General features: G+C 37.4%; 1 pseudogene; it reads left to right on the top strand.

Moving 5' to 3' along the window:
• The first annotated feature begins 491 nt into the window (after window positions 1–491).
• On the top strand, window positions 492–2,775 carry LOC114506002 (annotated as a pseudogene).
• The last annotated feature ends 17,579 nt before the right edge of the window (window positions 2,776–20,354 follow it).

The raw sequence follows: 20,354 nt of genomic DNA, 5'->3' as shown, positions 1-20,354 counted from the left end.
TGCTAATTTTGTTTATATGTTCACAGTTTGCCTGGCTTCTTGTGTTCATACTTATGGGTCTGTACATCTGGATCGTCAGGAGCTATTATGCTTTGACTCTTGGAGGGAGCCCACTGGGTCGGATTTTAGAGGAATTGATTTTTTTTACTGCAACAGCATAAGGCCTATGTATATTTAAGACTGCAGGGGAAAATGACCCCTAAATTATTCCCTAAATTACTATACCATCATGCAGTTGAACTATATTGCCGACAGTTAGGCAAATGGGATGAAATCCCTTACATTAGGTATTTATCATGCTGCATAATGAGGTTTCACCAGGGACAGGGAACAGCTTGATAATGCAGAGAAGGGAAGTGACCTCAAAACCCTGCCCTGATAGTAAAACAAAGGAAAGTCTCAATAATGCCCTGAACCCGAAGGATACAAGATTGGTAGCAGGAAGACCTCTTCCCCAGCTTCCTGTAAAGCTGGGCTGGTGGCTTATCACCATGGCTGCAGAGCTCCATCAGGGTGATGCACCCAGAGCAACTGATTGCCACGATTCAAACAACCAAATATTGTTAAATCAGCTGAAAGAAAGCAAGGGCATTCAAGACCCTTCATTCCTTCATGACTCTGAGGGCCAGTAATGGTGACATCACTCTGGCCATCAGTCTTTTCACTAATAATAGACTTAAAGAGCCCAGAACTGTTGCTACAGAACCACCTGAAGTAAGGGGGAGTGCTGCCAACAACAACAACAACAACAAAAAAGTATTAACAAAAGTAATAGGCTTTACTCATGAAAACAAAGATGATATTCAGGCTACCATTGTTTTGAGTCTACTGAAGCCCCCAAAGTTCAGGCTGATGCATGATGCAACCTCTGCAGATATTAAATGCTCAAAGAGAAAGCACTGAGAAGTCTGGGGAGAAAACCCCAATCCCAATGACTGAAGGGGAGCTGATAGTTGGCCAGTTGGGCTGAAAAATGTTGCTAATACATGTTGGTTTAGTGCTGTTATTTAGTCTGTCCTTCAGTTTCCTGAACTTCAGAGACTTGTCCTCAGCTACAGGCTGCCATAAAATGTATTTGGAAATTGTCCAAGTCACACAGAAAATAGAAATATGCTTATGCAAGAGCTTCAATATTTGTGTGCTCTGGTGATGGGATTGAATCACAAATTTTTTTGACCCTTCAGTAGCCCTAGATCTCTTAAAGGGAGCATTCAAATCAGCTGAGGAATAGCAGCAAGATGTGAGTGAATTCACACACATGCTCCTGTACTGTCTAGAGGATGCATTCCAGCTAGCTGTTAATGCTAACAGCAATCACAGGAACAAATCTGAAAATCCAACAGTGCAGCAAGTATGAGAAAAGTACATACTTTTCTCACTGAAAGGGTTTGTGAAGGAAAGCCCTTTTGTAACAGTGAGACTTTCAGCCAGCATCCCCTTCAGGTAAATATCTATTATAACTTAGAAGTATGTTTGGAAGAGGCCCTGATGGAGGGTGGTATTGAGCTGCTTCCTCCCAATCATTCAATGAAGTATGTACAGGAGTGTAAGTTTACAAAACTATGTCCAGTGTTGACCATTTAACTCTCAAGATTTGGTACAAGCAATCCCTTGATCAGCCAAAACCAAAAAACAAAACCACACAATAATCTGGAATTTCCTCAGATCATTTATATGGACAGGTACATGTACAGAAACAAAGAGCTTGTTTGAAGTAAGAGAGTGTACTCAGAAGTTAAAGGAGGAAGTAAAAGTCCTATAGCAAAAACTGGAAAGGCATGTGAAGTATGACTTGAAAACAGCTTGGTTTCAACTTCCAGACATGTTGACATCTCAAAGTGATACAGGTATGACATTGCCACTTTCTTCAGTGATAAGTAAAGAAAGTTCTCAGGATGCTGAAAATATCTTTTCTGAAAATTGTCTACATGAGTCTATGACAATAAATAAGCCCCTCACATCTTCCTGGTCTTCTGTGGAAATGCCTGCACATCCAGCTCCTCAAACAGCAGCAGATGAGGAAATCAACTTTGTTGAGGCCTATCTTCAGAGGCAGAGGAGTGAGACTGAAAAATATATGCAAGATTTAAAAAATTGTATTGCAAGCACTATCCAGATTATTAAGCAGATGCACTGTGATGCTCTCCTTAGTCAGGTGCTTTGTCACGTGCACATAGTTCTTGTTCATGAAGGACAAGCAAATGCTTGACACTACTGGACCTATATCTATAATCAACCCTGACAAGTCTGGCTCAAGTACAATGACATCTCTTTTACCAAATCTTCCTAGGAACAACTTGAAAGAGATTCATTCTACGGAGGCTTGAGAAATGTTAATGCTTACCGTCTGATGTACATTAACAACAAGCTAAATCACTTTGATGCAGAGTCAGTGAACCAGATCAGGTGCTAGGAAAATTGGAAGCCTTATCTGTTGAACTTAAGCATTCCATTCAAAAAGATAACTGGATATTTGAACATGAAGTAGAAGAAGAGCAGTCTTATAAGATTCCTCAGATGGAATCCTCCACCAATTCAAGATCACAGGATTTCTTTACATCACAAGAGCCTTTATGGGGTTCACTGCTTGTCAAGGAGCAGACTGCCCAGGACACAGCAAACACAACACATGCCGATGGGATGAGTGGTGTGGAAGCAGTCTGGAGTGAGGCATTCTATGAGAATATTCCAGGCTCTATTAGCAAGGATTGGCCCAAAGAGCCTGTGTTTCAACAAGTTAAAGACAGCCCTGGCTGGTGTGGCTCAGTGCATTGAGGGTTGGCCTGTGAAACAATGGGTCACTGGTTTGATTTCCAGTCAGAACACATACCTGCATTGCAGGCCAGGTTCCCAGTAGGGGGCACATGAGAAGCAACCAGACATTGATGTTTCTCTCCCTCTCTTTCTCCCTTCCCTTCTCTCTAAAGATAAATAAAGAAAATCTTTTAAAAAAAATAGTTAAAGACATTGTGGGAATTTTCAAAGATTTTGTGTATAAGTTTTTATGTATTAGTATATTTATGTTAGTCCCTTAACAGTATTTCTTAACCATTCATTTTCTGACTTGAACCTGAGAAATGGAAACATGTTGTCTCATGTTTATTTGTTTCCTACATTATTCCAAATTGTAAACAAATTTAAGTGCGTGTGTGGCCAAAAAATAGTGAAGTTTATGTAGGGGAATGTGTTTGCAGATTTGGGGACTTTGAGGTGCCAGATACTGAGTTTGAGTGCGGTCCTTTCCACCATTAAAAAGGACAAGGACTGAAAGTGACTTATGGTTATCCCTAAGTGAGTAAGAAGGTCTATGAAGGTTTCAGAAGGTGTATAGAAATTTGTAAGGCATATAGAAAACTTAGAAAAAGGTTTGTGCAAGTTGTAGAGGACATAGAAGACTGTAAAAATTGTTTTTGAAAGGAAAGAAACCTCAGTGCTTGGGTTGAGTTTCTCTTTGCTTTAGGTTTTGTTTTGTTTCTTACTTTTTGATCTTAGGGAACTAGTGGAACTTTGCTATTTTGTGTATATCAAGGACCTTCTCTCTCTCTCTGCCATTTGGGGTTTCATGCCATTTGGATCTTGTAAAGATCATTTGCAGTTCCAACTGGTGTGAGAACATGTCTCTGCCATTAGGGGCTTTGTACCAGTTGGACCTAAGAAAGGTCATCTTGTGCTGGTTAGAGCTAGCTGGGGTGAAAGAGCATGTCTCTGCCATGAGACCGGTTGGTGAGAGGTCATGTGTCCGTCGGGGTATGAGTGGATGCACTGGTAGGAAACAAAATGCCACTACCATTGGGCTTTGTGCCATCAGTGCTGGGTAGAATCCAGCTCAGGTGAAAACATATCTCTGCCATTTGGGGCTTCATGCCATTGAGACCTAGGAAAGGTCATCTGGTGCCGGTTAGAGCCAGCTGAGGCAAATGGCTGGGCTTCATGCCATTTGGGACCTGGGAAAGGTTGTCTGTATGACAAGTTTGTGTGACTTGTTGGTGGGAAACAAGATTCTAAGTCTGGTTTTTGTCCCCTCTTTTCTTTTTTGGAACTCTGTCTTTGCTTTGGATTTTTGTTTTGTTTCTGTTTTAAAAAGAAAATGAAGTTACTAAGGGTTAAACTGCATATTAAGTTAGGAAGTAAAGTGATGAAAGATATAAGACATGGAAATACAATTTTGGTGGGTATTGAAAGGACAAGGATTTTCCTTTTTGCTTTGTATTTTTCTCCCTACCTAATCCCTCTTAAGAGTGAGTAATGACATAAAATTTCCTTTGCATGAAACCAATAAGACTGGTTTCAAGTTATTGTTTTAATAACCAATACTTTGATTGGAATATCATGCCTCCAGGTGGCATACCTGGGCTCTGGTTGTTACCAGAAAGCCTTGAGGAACTGAAACTGACTGGACATTAATGAAAGTCCACTGGAGAAATGGCCTGATAACTTTCTTGGTCATGTGGTTCATGGCAGTCTTTCCAGGAAAGGAATGGAGGTTGCTTTCCTGAAAGATACCAAGGAGGAACCTTAAGACATGCTAGGAAATTTGAGGACTTGAGAAATACAGATGCTGCAGGAAAAGCTGGACAGAGGTATGTAGCTTCGCTACCATGCCTTCAAGCGCTGCCTAAGGGTCACTGTGAAGATTCCTTGTGGAAGTTCCAGCAAAGAAGACTTAAAAAGCCTATGTGTTCAGCGTTGCTCTTGTTTTTATGCAAACAGTGAGGCAAAATTGAAAACTGACGGTCTTTTTGAGAACAATATGGGTGATCTTAGGGAGTGGAATTAGATTAAGGAAAACCACAACGCTCAAGTCGTGAACATCGGACTCCAGTGCAGCTGTCTTCAAAGTTTGTTTTTACTTGGGAGTTTCACCCGATGAATCAAATTGTCACTGATTAGTATCATTCCAGCAAAGGTCTTGCAGCTAAAAGTCTTCTCAAAAGACAGTCTTGTGGACTCAGAAATGGCGTAGGGCCACTTGAGAAGCCCACTTGCATTGCTGGTTGGGCTGGACTAAATGGTTGAGTAGGTGAAGTATGGGGCGGCCTATCAGCTTTGTTTTAAAACTGCTTTCCTTTTGTGCATTAATAATTTGGACAGAGAGGGTCCGGAAGTGGTAAAGGGAAGAATCTTCAGATATTCCCATCAACCTAATTTAAGGTGAGTATAGTAGGCAATAGGGCATCAGACAGGTATGAAATGCCTTGCAAACCATTCTCTGAGGAAGTCACTTTTTCTTAGTCAGGGACACTGTAGAATTAGTCCCTACCTTTATCATTTAGTTGTTATGGTTCTGATTGCATATTCTATCCCTCTTGCCAAATTTGTTACCTTCTGAATACAACAAAGATGCCAACTTTGTTGGGGAAGATGCCATCCTTAATAATGGCAGTAATCCAGTAATGCCATCCTTTGGACAATGCACATGCCGCTTTCTTGGCTGGCAACACAGCAGGTTCCAGTAACAGGGCAGGGAGCGGGCTCAGGCTGAGAGGCTCAAAAAGTGTGGCCTCTGGCAGCAAGCTGCATGTGCCTTCCCCAGGCAGGAAGCCATGGCAGCTGCCACCCACCCACAGTCCATGCCTCTTGTGCAGGCCAGACAAGCTCCATACCCCTTCCCCAGGCAGGAAGCAACAGCTGCTGCTGCCCACATATGGCCAACACTGGTGTGGGTTTGTCTGGTACAGCTCCAACATAGCCAGGGGGCAGGCCCTATGCCCTTCCGCAAGCACTCCAGGCCTGACCAGGAGCACTGCAGGTGCAAGGCTGATAAGAAGAAGGTGGTGGCAGGAGGAGGGAGGTGGCATGGCCAGATATCAAGCCTTGTGCCCCTCTCCCATGCACAAAGCCATGGGAAGCCACCACAGCAGCCTCCTACCAACTGTATGTGCTCCTCTGGGGGGTGGCGGGGGGGGGGGCGGGGGGATCATCAAGAAACCTGTTGTGTATATTTTAAATTTAAAAATTCCTTTTTCCTTTCCACTGGACTCTGCCTCCAGAGTTTCTTTGCCTATGGGCAGCAAGTGGTAGGACCCCACTGGTTGTTTGATTACATTCTTAGTAAGTTTGCAACATAGATTCACAGTAGTGAAAATACTATGTCAAGCTGATGTGCTTTATAATTGTTAATAACTACTATGAAATATTTAATACTACAAAAAATATAAAGTATAACAAACCCTAAACCCACCTACCTAAAAAGCTTTCTGAATAACATTTTCCAAGTGCATTCCCTTACTACCTGAGAGAGGAAAACCATCTTTTTTATGGTATTTGTCATTCCATTGCATTTTTATATACTTCAATATTACTAAAAATATAGTATTTTTATATTTTATATAAATGTTGTCAGATGGCAATGATTCTATTTTTGTACATAATTATGTTTGTGAGATTCAACTATGTTGATCTACAACCCTATTTTTTAATTCTTACCATTCCATAATATTCTACCGTATTAAAATGTCACAATTTATCCATTCTTTTGTTGATGGAAATATGAGTATTTATACTGTTACCTAAAATTTCTGTTACCTAAAATGCTTTTATGAGTATTCTTAATGTTGGCATATCTTCATCTTTTATAGACACTATTATATCACACTGTCCTCCAGAGTCATACAAATTTATACTCATTCTGGCAGCATAGAAGCCTTTTTATAGTCCCATATTTTCACACTTAATGTTATACAAATTTTAGTCTTGACTGACATATTTAACTCTTCCCCTCTGAAAGTTTCCCTTGTTTTCATTAGTCTTCAGTTATGTTTAAAGGTTTAATATGCATATTTACCAAATAAAGTATTAAATTAACACCAAATCTCTAAACTCTTCTGGAATTATAACTTAGCAGGGTATACTATACTAGGTTAATGGTTATTTTTCTTAAGACTTTGCAGGCAATTGCTTGATCCTTCAGGCTCCTACCATTGTTGTTCAGAAGTCTGGGCACTTTCTAGTTTTTTCTCTGGCTGTTTTTGTCTTCTCTTTGACTTTGAGGTTTCCGAGTATCACTACAATGTATTTAAAGTGAATTTTATTTTTCTGTTTCTATTACTTTTTCAAATACTCCTGCTTTATTCTTTAACTTCTCTTCCTGTGAAATGCCAAATGAGGTAAAGCAGATATTATTCTAACCACCATGTCATCTAGCTTCTCAGATCATCTATTCCTTTGTCCTCTGTATTATATTTTGTGTAGTTCTTAAATCTGTGCTTCAGTTTACACATTTTCTTCAATTTCATCTGCTTTGCTACTTAACACTTTTTAGCATTTATTGCAATGTCTGTATTCTTTATATCTAGAAACTACATTTAGTTCTTACCAAGCCTTTATTTAAAACCATCTCATTTTGTGTTCATGTTTTTAATTCTGTTTTTAAACATATTAAGAACATTTATTTTACATATTACTTTATTCAATAATTTTTATATCTAGTGCCATTGGAAGTCTAAATCTGCTCTTTTATATTTCTTCTGTCACTTATGATAGTTTGTGTCTAGTCATTTAGATTAAAAGATCAAGTTCATGTGAGATTTACAGGTAGGAGTTGTGTGTGTGTGTGTGTGTGTGTGTGTGTGTGTGTCCCTCTGTTTGAGAGAGACATTATTTTGCTACAGCCAGCTACTCAAAGGTGCTGTCAAACAGAGGCCACTTTAAGATAAATTCTCAGATTGGGATTTTCCTACATTACCCATCTACTACAAATTTGTATCCCAACCTAGGTAAGCACTAAAGCACTGGCTTGCCAATACAAATTCTTAGAGGAGAACTTCTTGTTTTCTTTTGTTTTGTTTTGTTTTCATTGAAATTCCAGAAAAAGACTGTCAAGTTCCTTTGTCTTTTTTTTTTTTTTTGCTTGTCCATGGTACTTTTCTAGTCTGCTCTCTTACCAACATTACAGATCTTCATAGGTTTCCGTTTAAACAGATGCTTTAAGTCCCACTTGCTTCCTTATAATGACTCTTTCATGGCCACCAAACCCAAAGCTCTAGGGCAGGGGTTCCCTACCCACCACAGTACCAGTCTGTGGCCTATTAGGAACTGGGCCATACAGCAGCAGGTGAGCAGCAGGCAAGTGAGCAAGGCTTCATCTCCATACACTCCGGATTAAAGTCAAGGCGGAATATCCTGAGATTGCCACAAAAGCATTGAAAAGCCTGCTTCCATTTCCAACATCCTATCTTCATGAAGCAGGGTTTTCTGCAGTGACAGCAACCAAAATTAGATTATGGAGTAGACTGGACATAAGCAACACACTTCTGGTGTCACTGTCTCTCATCACCCCCAGATGGGACCATCTAGTTGCAGGAAAAAAAAACCTCAGGGCTCCCACTGATTCTGCATTGTGGTGAGTTGCACAATTATTTCATTATATATTACAGTGTAATGACAATAGAAATAAATTGCACAATAAATGCAATGTGCTTGAATCATCCTGAACCTATCCTCCACCCCCAGTCTATGGAAAAATTGTCTTCCATGAAACTGGTCCCTGGTGCCAGAAAGGCTGGTGACCACTGCTGTGGGATACTGAGATTGGCAGATACCCTCAGGACAGCCTTTACTTCAGCACTTGCCTGGCACACTCTTTCTGCTCCCTCTTCATGTATGCTCCTGAGCATTTCCATCTCATTTTTCTTATTCCAGCTGTGCATTTTAAAGAACATTCATTATAATCTATTCTTTTATAATTGAGGGATAATTAACATATAATATTATATTAGTTTTAGGTATACAACATAGTGATTTGCTATATACATACAAGATCCAGCAGAAGTAATCCTTGCTTGAGTACAGTTGGTAGGATATGTGAATATCTCACAGGAGATGGACAGCAATTTGAACACTTGTGCCTAAGTGTCCTTGAATGTGATATTGTTGTATTACAGAATTACATGCTTTACAATATTTTGTCATAAAAAGGACATTATGTCAGACTATAGACAGACAGATGGTAGGTGATAGATGATAGATAGATGATAGATAGATAGATAGATGATAGATAGATAGATGATAGATAGATACAAATATCGATATCACCACAATAAGTCTAGGTAACATTCAACACCATACATAGTTACAGTTTTTTGTCTTGTGATAAGAACTTTTAAGATTTTAAGATTTACTCCCTTATTCAGCATTTTTAATGTTTTTCAGTGGGTCAAAAGAAATCAGGAGAGAAAAGAAAAAATAGTTGGAAGAGATATAAACATCAAAGGAAAAAAGTGGGATAAGAGGACTAGAAAGCTGAGAAGGGGAAAGTGACAGACTGTGTGAAAAAAAAACTAGTGTTGAAAACAAGGACACAGATTTTTAACACTTTTATATAATTCTCTCCAGTCTGCATGTTTTACCTTTGTTCATAGATAAATGTAAACAAAGAAGTTGCTTGTAAGCAGTACCTTTAAGAAAAAAATATTATAAGAGAGTTCTTTTGAAGTATTTAAGTTATACCATATGATTTCATTTATAAGTGGAACCTAATCAACAAAACAAGAAGCAAGGAAAATATAACCAGACACATTGAAGTAAAGAACAAACTGACAGTGACCAGAGGAGGTGGGAGGGGCTAGTGGGGGGAAAAGGGGGTAGGGTCGTCAAGGAACATGTATAAAGGACACATGGACAAAGCCAGAGAGGGGTAGGATCAAGGGTTGGAGGCAGGGATGGCTGGAGTGGGTAGGAGTGGTGGGGGGAAAATAGAGACAACCTTACTTGAACAACAATTAAAAAAGAGAGAGAAAAAGTATTTAAGTTATAACAAATAAATACTAGTTGCTTTTGGTTTTGCTTGGCCACACAAACATTTTTTATGCTAAAGAGAATGTTTAACTCACTTTAACTCCTGAGAACTACAGAACAGTTTTCTTTCTTTACAAAAAAAAAAAAAGATGTTAAGCTTGAAGCTTTAAAAGTACATAATTTTCATTTAGCTTTGCAACTGCTCTGATAAATAAAACAGCAATCTGTTTTTTTTTTTTCTGTGAACTGCCTATTCAAATTCTTTTCATGTTTTATTCAGTGACAGAAGAGGGGAAGAATATATTGGAGGTATGTTTCTAACATGTGAAAGCAGATGTTAAAATAATTCATAAGAAACATGGGCATGTTTTGCTAAATTTATGGTGGAAGATTTATTCTGCTCCAACAAATATCTTTTATTGAGAAGAACTCTGAAGAAAGACACATCCCAGCTGCCTCTGCACTGCCTAGCTGTGCTTGTTTCATGAGGAAGGTGTGTGTAGATTAGCAAAATAAGCTGTAAATCCCTTAAAATAAGCCCCATTTCTTCATAAATTTCATAAAAGGCAACAGAAGTATATCCTGTTCAAGCAGGTATAAGAAATCTAACTTCTAATTTGGGGTGACACATAGAAACAGGGATATTTTGCCTCATTGCCTTCATTATTGAGTTTTAAACCATATGTCCCTGGCTTTAGTTCACAATATTTACACCAGTGGTGAAATGACAAAATCTGAGCACAGTATGTCCTATTCAGACTTCATCCATAGCATATTTTTATTTCAAAATATATCTATCACACTAAGTCATATGATTTAAGGAAACTTTTGTAAAAATCTGGCAGAAATACCATTCAGAGCTAAGATCATAGAAACACTTCCCCTTCTATTTGTGTAAAATTGAATTAAAATTATAATGTCAAGAATAGAAGCAACATTTATGTATTAAGATATTTTTGTCTTTCTTAAAGTGTAGGATTTGAATACATTTCCTATTCTAGGCTCTGGCATCAGAATTATTTTAGGTTCTGGCATCAGAATTATTTCCTCTCCTATGAATTTCCATATCCCACACACATCCTCTAGCCCTCCTGTTCCACTTAATTGAAAGGCAGAACACATGCAAACCAAATGATGTTTTGTGAAGTTGGGTGTTGTGCTCCTCAACTCCCAACTTCAGTAAGAGACACAGATGTCCTGACAGCAGATTGGTCCAGAGCCTTCTCCATTCATCCGCTGCAATACCGTGGATGAGTGATTGCTGTTTCAGATTACAAAAACTGCATTATCTTGCAATTAACAAGTGGTGTAACTTCCAACAGCACTAATTTTTCACCCATTACCTAAATTGAAAATATTTAAAGACCTAAGCCTATAGATGAATTTAGTCAGCAACAACATGAAATCTAGTATTTCAATCTCTTCACTGCTGTCTGTCTTTTGAAACCTAAAGTTATTGCAGGCATAGTATAATTTTATTTTTAAAATATCATTGCAGACTGTATATGAGATCATAATGGCCCCTCTGAGATGCTCTATATCAGTAATTTTCAACCTTTTTTATCTCATGGCACACAAAATTACTAAATTCTGTGGCACACCAAAAAATATATAACTTTTTTTTGCTGATCTGACAAAAACACGTAAAATTTTTATTCATTCTCACCAGATAATTATTCTTGTGTTGGCTGTTGTCATTTTTTTTTACTTGACAATCTAAAGGAAAAGAGGTCAGTGCCCCTGATTAAATAGTCAGATACTGCATGTTTTAAAAATTCTAGTGACACACCTGTTGAAAATCACTGCTCTAAATGAACTAGTAGTATTCCAAAGTCAGGAAATTTTAGGTTGGAGATGGAATTGAACTTACAAGTTTTGAAAATCAAATTTAAAAAGAAAACTTTGCTGCCAGACTAGTTTTAGCTGAAATGAATTCAGATCTAAGACTACCAATTCTTGTTCCAGCACACTATCCCTTCCACCACTTGGCCTTCTTCAAGACCATCTAGAAAGCAAACCACATGCAGTGTGAATCATTCTGCCTATTAATTTTATTTGATTCAATATTAGTAAGGTAGGTTTTTTAAAAATTGGGTTAAATTTTAATAGATAATTATAGTTTTCTTACTATTTAGTAACTTAATATTCTGTGTCATATTTAGAGCTGTCATATAATTTATCAGGCTTCTGACCAAGCAGTTCTCATCATTACTCTATATTTGGAAGTCAATGACAGCAATAAAAAAAGAAAAAGAAAATGGAGAATATGAAGATAAAAAATTAAGAGTTGAGGATAATTGGGGAGACCATATGGTAGTATTATTCATTAAAATCATAAATTTTCAGGCCTAATGAAATCTGAATTGTAGTCCTGGTTCCCCTATTGACTAGTTGCACCAACTTAGCCAAGTAACTCAACATCTCTGAACCTCAGTTTACTTGTCTCTGATTGGTGGCAACTATAGTACCTACCTCATAGACTTGTGAATACTAAGTTAAAAATGAAAAAAAGTATACCATACTTATAGTTCCTAGCATTTAATGAATACTCAAGAAAAGTTAGCCAAATCTCAATATCTCCATGGGAGATTTTAAAAAATCAATTCCAGATCCTATTAAGCAATCCCATTATTCAGGTGTGTGCCCTAGAACAAGCCTTTTGTATAATAGCCATAAGGAGCTTTATAGGGAGTCTTCATTAATCATCCATCCCAGAGGTCATCAGCTCCAAGTGAGTGAATCACCTCTCTGCTTGGTTCTATGGAGAAGAACGTTGGAAAAAGTGCTCAATATGGTTAAGCTTATTTATTGATTTATCCCTAAACAGCTGTACTTATATTAAAATTTTATATATATACATGCACATACAAATGCACACAGAGAGAATGAGCGTATGATAGCACATGCATACACACATAGGCTTGCCAACCTTTTGAAAGACAATGAAGGAAATTTAGATACCCCTACATAAAAACAGAAGTAGTCTTTAATTTGGAGGATTCACTTTCAGATTTGAGGATAAAGATTTACTTTCCAAATTATGTTTTGTTTCTATAAATATTTACTTTCCTCAGGCACACAACTAGCAAAACAGTAAAATCATGCTAGACAGCAGGAAAGAGACAATTTAAATTAAACATTTAAAATGGACTCTGAACTCTAGAATGACTGAAAAAACTATTGTCACTGCTGTATCTATCCCCTATACCTCACACAGACACAGGTATGTACATATGTCGTTATTAAACATTTTAGAAAATGAACATTGAAGGATAAATACCCATGCGTTCCTCAATATACATTATTTTTTTAATTTTTTATTTATTTATTTTTAGAGAGGGAAGGGAGGAAGAAAGAGAGAGAGAGAAACATCAATGTGCGGTTGTTGGGGGCCATGGCCTGCAACCCAGGTATGTGCCCTGACTGGGAATCTAACGTGCAATGCTTTGGTTCTCAGCCCACGCTCAATCCACTGAGCTACACCAGCCAGGCAATATACATTAATTTTGAGAAAGAAAAATGCTATTATCTCCACTTCCCTGAGTCAATATTAAAAATTCTTTTCTGTCTCACTTACTTCACTTAGCCTAATGCCCTTCATGTCTATCCATATTGTCACAAATGGCAAGATGTCCTTTTTAAATGGCTGAATGATATTCCATTGTAAACATATTTAACATAAATAATATACTGCACATATAATATATATTGTATATAAATATATATACTCATATTTTCTTTATCCATTCATCTATAGACAGGCACTTAGGTTGCTTTCATATTTTGGCTATTGTGAATAATGCTGCAATGAACAGGAGAGTGCAAATTTCTTTTCAAGATAAAATTTCATTTCCCTTGCAAATATAACCAGAAGTAAGGTTGCTGGACCATATGGTGGTTCTATTTTTAATTTTTTGAGGAACCTCCATACTGTTTCCATAATGGTTGTACCAGTTTACATTCCCAATAATAGTGTGCAGGGTTCCCTTTCTGCACATCCTCATCAACATTAGTTACCTCTTGTTTTTTTAATAATATCCAATGTAATAGGTGTGAGGTGATAACATTGGTTTTCCTTTCATTTCCCTGAAGATTAGTGATGTTGAGCATCTTTTCACATAATCTGTTAGCCATTTGTATGTTTTCTTTCGAAAAATGTCTATTCAAGTCCTTTGCCCACTTTTAAATTTTCTTGCTACTGAATTGTATGAATTTGTTATATATTCTGGATTCAACTCCTTATAAACCATATGGTTTACAAAAAGTTTCTTCATTCTTTAGGTGGCATTGTCATTTTGTTGATGATTTCTTTTGTTACTTTTGTTGTGCAGAATCTTTTTAGTTTAATATAGTCTCACTTGTTTATTTTGTTTTTGTTGTCTGTGCTTTTGGTGTCATATCCAAAAAATTATTGCCAAGCTCAATGTCAAGGAGTTTTTTCCCTATGTTTTCTTCTAAGAGTTATAAAATGGCAGGTCTTGTATTTTAGTTTTCAATTCCTTTTGAGTTAATTTTTATGTATGGTGTAAGATAAGGATCCAATTTCATTTTTTTGTGAAAAACAAACTTTTTCTGTCCTGGAAATATTAAGGAAATTTATTTATCCTTATTGTTCTGACATTTCAGCAGGTTGTGTTCAATCAATACTGATTTCCTACATACTGTATGTGAGAGTTACTGAGCATTCAGACAGAGCAATACAGAACTAACACACGTTAAAGTATCTGAACTAGAGAAAGGGGATATTTTTTTTAAATCACATAAATGGGTAACTTGATTTCAAATAGCAATGAATGCTATGACAAAAATAAAACTATACAGAGGGAAAGTGTTAAATGAGGAGAGATCAGAGTGCAAAAGTGATCACTGGAAGCCTCTCTGGGAATTGGTATTTTATCAAAAGCTTAATTGATGAGGTAAAGACACAAAATTGCAGTTTAGGAAAGGCCAATAAGGCTAGAGTATTGTGAATAAAGGAAAAGTGATATCAGAGTTATGGGTCCTGATAAGGAATTTGGGTTTCATTTTAAGTATGTGGGAAACCACTAAAGGTTTTTAAGAGTTCAGTGATCATGTAACAGGGTACAACCAGGGAGCCCCCCAAAGAGGGATTTTTAATGGGGTCCAGAGCTCAGGGTATCCAGAACTCAGGGTGTCTAGAAAATATTAAAAATGTGGGATGTCCTCACACCCACAAGTCTGAACTGGGGGATGGGACACATGGAGCAGGGCCATTGAGTTATTTTGCATATCAACAGTTTTGTAAATAACCTGTAGAATGATCATTTAACATATCTTCCAAATTTTTCAGACTGTAAGATGCACCAGACTATAAGATGCACCTAGGTTTTAAAGGAAGAAAATAGGGAAAAATTTTTGAAGCAAAAAATATGGTAAAATATTTAATAACATAAATAACATAGGTCACCCCCCCACCACAGGGAGCCAGGTAAGCTACATTCAGACTATAAGACATACCCCGCCTTTCCTCCCAAATTTGGGGAGAAAGTGCATCTTATAGTCTGAAAAATACAGTGTAACTTTAAACTGGTTTCATGGATATGTTAAATAGCTGTGGCCATGCTTTGAAACAGGGGGGTGGGAGTGACTTTGACCCATGATGTAACTGGGAGGCAATTCCCCTTGGTTACAGCACCTGCCTAAGAACTTGGAGATGATTCGCTTCACACCACAGGGCTATATCTGCCTCGACTTATTGTGGCAGCCCAGAAAAGCTGGAAAAATAAAGGAATGCTGACAGGTGTAGCCGACTGTGGGAGGAGTCGGAAATGGAGATGCAGAGGAAGATTGGTGCTGGGATTTAAACCCAGGAATGGAAGCCTTGCAAGTCAGAACCATGCAGCTTTGGGTGTTCCCTTTGCCATGTGGCTTAGGAAGCAGGAGAGACCTTGCAGGAAAGGAAAGGGGTGAAAGGATTCTTGCTGGTGGGCCAGGAGAAGGTACCACATGGGTTTGGATTAAGAACTGGAGATCAAGGGATCGAGGTAGCAACATAGCTGATGATGCTGACAACTGAGGGAGGCCTGCTAGCCCAGCACAGATTAATGGGAAGAACCAGAGGCTGCTTGAGCCATGGACTTCCATTCTTTTCCTGAGATACGGTATCCCTGACTGGCCAGACTGGGGAAAGGGAGTGTGTTGCAACCGATCAGGGCCAGGCAGATCGACTCTTGCCTGTGGTAGATGGAAGAAAATTCACAAAGTATATGGAGATGCTTGACATGTCTTTATTGACAGGTGGGTGATCACACATGCCACAAGCTGTGCACCTCCCTAGTGGGAAGCCCCTACCTGTTTAACTACTAGAGGGGAACAAAGCCAGAAAACTGCCAGAACCTTACATAACATAACAGTTCTGTGCATGCAAGCTCACTTTATGTTATGGGAACAGTTTATCGGACCCAGTCTCAAGGTATGAGAACACTGGTTATCAGGCCCCTCCAAGGCTATGGGAACACTGCTCCTCTTAGTTACCCAGACACCTGGGTGAGGAAGCCAGACTGCCTCCACTTACCCTACAGGGGGGAAGGAAAGACTGTGTGTGGGGGGTGTGTTTTGAAGGACTTTGGGATTTTAATGAGGACGTTAAGTTATTACTCTAAGTCTGTATAACTTTTGAATAAATAGTTTCTTTCCTTTTCACCAAATTCTGGCATTGAGAACTATTAATTCCCTGGTAACAGGCAAGGCAAACCTAGTACAGGGGGACCCCAGGAGAAGGAGGGTCCATTCAGTAATAGTATATCGCTGCCCCCTGGGTCTGTTCTGTAACAATCAGAATCATGCTTTGAAAACATGTCTCTTAATACTCTTCAGACTAAACATGACTGGGGGAACATTATAATCATGCTAGAGTTTCTGTTTTAAACTTACAACCGTAAACTTAATAATGCTCACCAATTATACAATATTTTCTTGATCCATTATCACTCTACTTTTTAAATATAACTTTCTCCTTAACTATCAAATTAATACTCCTGTCTCATTCCCTCTCAGTTGAAGACCTTTCTATTTCACCAAGAAAACTGAAGCCATCAGAAGAGCACTTCCACAGATTTTCTTAACCCAATCTACTCCTCTCTCAGCAGCTGTAATCTAGCCACTATCTTTTTTTCCTATTTTCATAAACTGCCTATATACCTTCATAAAATTAATTCTTCACTTATTCCCTAGAACCCAATTCCTTTCATCTACTCATGGATGTCACATAAGCAAGTCTACATTTCTTACAGTATTCTCAATTTTTCCTTTCTCTGCTGGAACATTTCCATTAGCATATGAATATGCTGTTAACATCCCTATCTTTAAAATCTCCTTATTTCACTTCCCCACCATCACTACTCCATTTCTCAGCTTCCTTTTGCAACAGAGTGCCCCCAAACATTTATCTTAACATTAGAGGAAACCAACATACTGGCTTCCTCTAATACCCCTTCTTGTCACTCTCAAATCCTTTCTAATCAGATATTCATTTTCCCACCACCACTGCTTTGAAACTATCCTTTTTAAGACAATCTCTGATGTTTACACCTATAAATCTAGTGTCATTTCTCAGTTTTCATGTTATTTACCCAATCAGCTGCGTCTGACACAATTGTTTGCTACTCCATAACACTCTTTCTTTGTTTAGCCTCAAGGGATACCACTCTTGGCTTTCTTCCTTCCTCACTGGTCATTCCTCAGTCTTGGTAGTTTCTCTTCTTCTTTCTAACATCTTAATGTTAGAATATTTTGTGGCTCTGTATTTGGCTATCATTTCTTCTCTTCAGTGGTGTAATCCAGTCTCACAACTTTAGATTCATCACAATGTCACTGTATGCAAATTTTTATCAGCTGAGACCTTCCTTCTGAACTCCAGACTCAGATCTTTTCCAGCTTCTAACTTGATATTTCTACCTGAGTGTTGAAGAAACATCGCAAATTTAAATGTCCAAAACTGAATTTCTAATATTCAATAAAAATCTACACCCTTCCAATCTTCCCATATGAGCTGGCAATCATTTCATTTTCCTAATTGTTCAGCCAAAAAAATTTTAGATTCATCTTTGACTTCTAATTTATCATCCAATATGCAATTTGTCACCAAAAATATATACAAACCCATCTCTTTTCATCATCTCCAGTGCTATCACCCTAACTGACCACAATTATTTTTATAAAATTTTACTGCGACAGCTTCCAAACCAGTTTTGTTTTGTTTCACTTCCATGCTTACCGATTTATAGCAAGTAGATTGGTGTTTTTTTAATGGTACGTCAGATCACATTCCTTCTTTATTCAATATCCTGAAGTGATTCTCCATTCCCCTTGAGGAAAAAAGATACAATCCTTAAAGCTCTCTCAAAGATTCTACATATCTGGCCCTGTGACCTCTCTGACTCATCTTCTACCAGCTTTAATCTTCACTCACTCCACTTTCATTAAGCTAACCTACTTGCTGTCCCTCGGACATGCCAGACATGTGAGAACCTTGGAGATTTGGCAGTTGGCTGTTCTCTCTTCCCTCGTTCCCTACATGGCTAAGCTCTCCAACTTACTCAGTCTTTTCTTACACCTCTTTCTTAGGGTTGCCTACTCTGACCACTCTACTTAAAATTACAGTACTCACCTCTAAGTCTTATTGTTTCCCTTCTTCTGTTATATTTTTACCATATTAACTTTAAGTAATTTGCTAAATTACTTACTTATTTATTATATTTATTTACTATATTTCCCTACTTGAAAATGAGTTTAATGAAGGCAGGAGTTTTTGTCTGTTTTATTCATTGTTGATCCCTGCCACCTGGCACATAATTGGCTCAACAAATCTTTTTTGAATGCTTGAATGAAAGTAAAATTAAATATATAGATGAATATTAAAAACAATATTATACTAAAAACAAGTCAGAAGAATACCTACATTATTGTTTGATTTATATAACTATCAGGAATAGAAAATGTAAAAATATTTAGAAAGATATTTGTGATAAAACCTTTTTTAAAAGGAACGCTTTTTATCTGAAAGTAAGGTGTATATAATTAGGGACTTCAAATTACTGTCTCTTAAGCCTGGTAGTAAGGACATAGGCAGTAGTTTTATTATTATGTAAACCATAGGTATATATAATATACTCTGTTGAGTATATATAAAATTTTTCATAATAAAAATTAAAAACAAAACAAATTATACTTTTGTACACGAGTTTGGGGGAAAATTTATACCTAATTACTCCTTTTTTATATAAACAAACATTGCTTTTATAACTTTAATTAAGTCTCAAAAACTTATTTCCACTGTAGAGATGAGAATCTAGGGCTCAAGAGTATAATAACTTCTTGAGTTATAAGACAAATCACTGGGAGAGTTAGAAGTAAGATGTGGCTCTTCTGATTCAGAGATTTGGACTGAAAAGTACAGTGATGTTAACACTGAGTTTACATAGGGTATATAGTTAATTTAGTGACTTTGAGAAAATGTTCAGAGCATCTTGATTAAAGATAAGGAGAGAATCTTAAAAGCTGCAAGAGAAAAGGAGACAATTACCTACAAATGAGTTCCTATCAGACTGTCAGCTGATTTCTCAAAAGAAATCTTACAGGCAAGAAGAGTCTGGAAAGAAGTATTTGAAGACATGAAAGGCAAGGACCCACATGGAAGATTACTCTATCCAGCAAAGCTATCATGTAGAATGGAAAGGCAGATAAAGTGATTCCCAGATAAGGTCAAGTTAAAGGAGTTCATCATCACCAAACCCTTATATGAAATGTTAAAGGGACTTAGCTAAGAAAAAGAAGATGATCAAATATATGAACAGTAAAATTACAACAAACTCACAACTATCAATAACTGAACCAAAACAAAAACAAAGCAAACAACTAGAACAGGAACAGAATCACAGAAATGGAGTACACGTAGAGGGTTATCAGTGGGAAAGGGTAGGGAGGAGAACTGGGGAAACAGTATAGGGAATAAGAAGGATAAATGGTAGATACAAAATAGATGGGGGGGGTGTTAAGAACAGTATAAAAAATGGAGAAATCAAAGAACTTGTATGTATGACCTATGGACATGAACTAAGGTGGGTGAGTGCTGGTGAAAGGGGGTACATGGTGGAGGGGAGCAAAGGGGAGAAAAAATGGGACAACTATAATAGCATAATCAATAAAATATATTTTAAAAAGAAATTAGAATTTACGTGACAAAATAGTCAGTCCTATGTGTATTTTATGTACAACTGAACAGCAAACAATGCTATTGTATTTTTTTCAGTAAGTACTGAATTAAATCTAGTAATGTACTCAAAGAAATAGCAAATAAATGCTTAATGGGTTCCATAGACATGTACTATTCTTAATCAGTTTCCCTTAACTTCTTTAAGTTAAATTTAAAAGATAATCTACTGATATAGTGTTTCCCATGTAAATAACATGGCACTCATTTTATCATAATCATTACTTTACTATTATTGATAACACTTTATTTCTAGGGGTAAGAAATCCAAACAAACATGTTTTCTAATGATAAGAAAATCAACATCTCATTTACTTGTTCATGTAGACAAGGCACAGATGAGAGTGTAGGGACCAACCAGTACTCCTAATTTAATTCTTCATTAGTT

This window comes from Phyllostomus discolor, chromosome 9 (assembly GCF_004126475.2).
Source record: "Phyllostomus discolor isolate MPI-MPIP mPhyDis1 chromosome 9, mPhyDis1.pri.v3, whole genome shotgun sequence".
NCBI classification, from domain to species: domain Eukaryota; kingdom Metazoa; phylum Chordata; class Mammalia; order Chiroptera; family Phyllostomidae; genus Phyllostomus; species Phyllostomus discolor.
The sequence above is the reverse complement of the archived record's forward strand: the minus strand, read 5'-3'. Positions and strand labels throughout refer to the sequence as shown.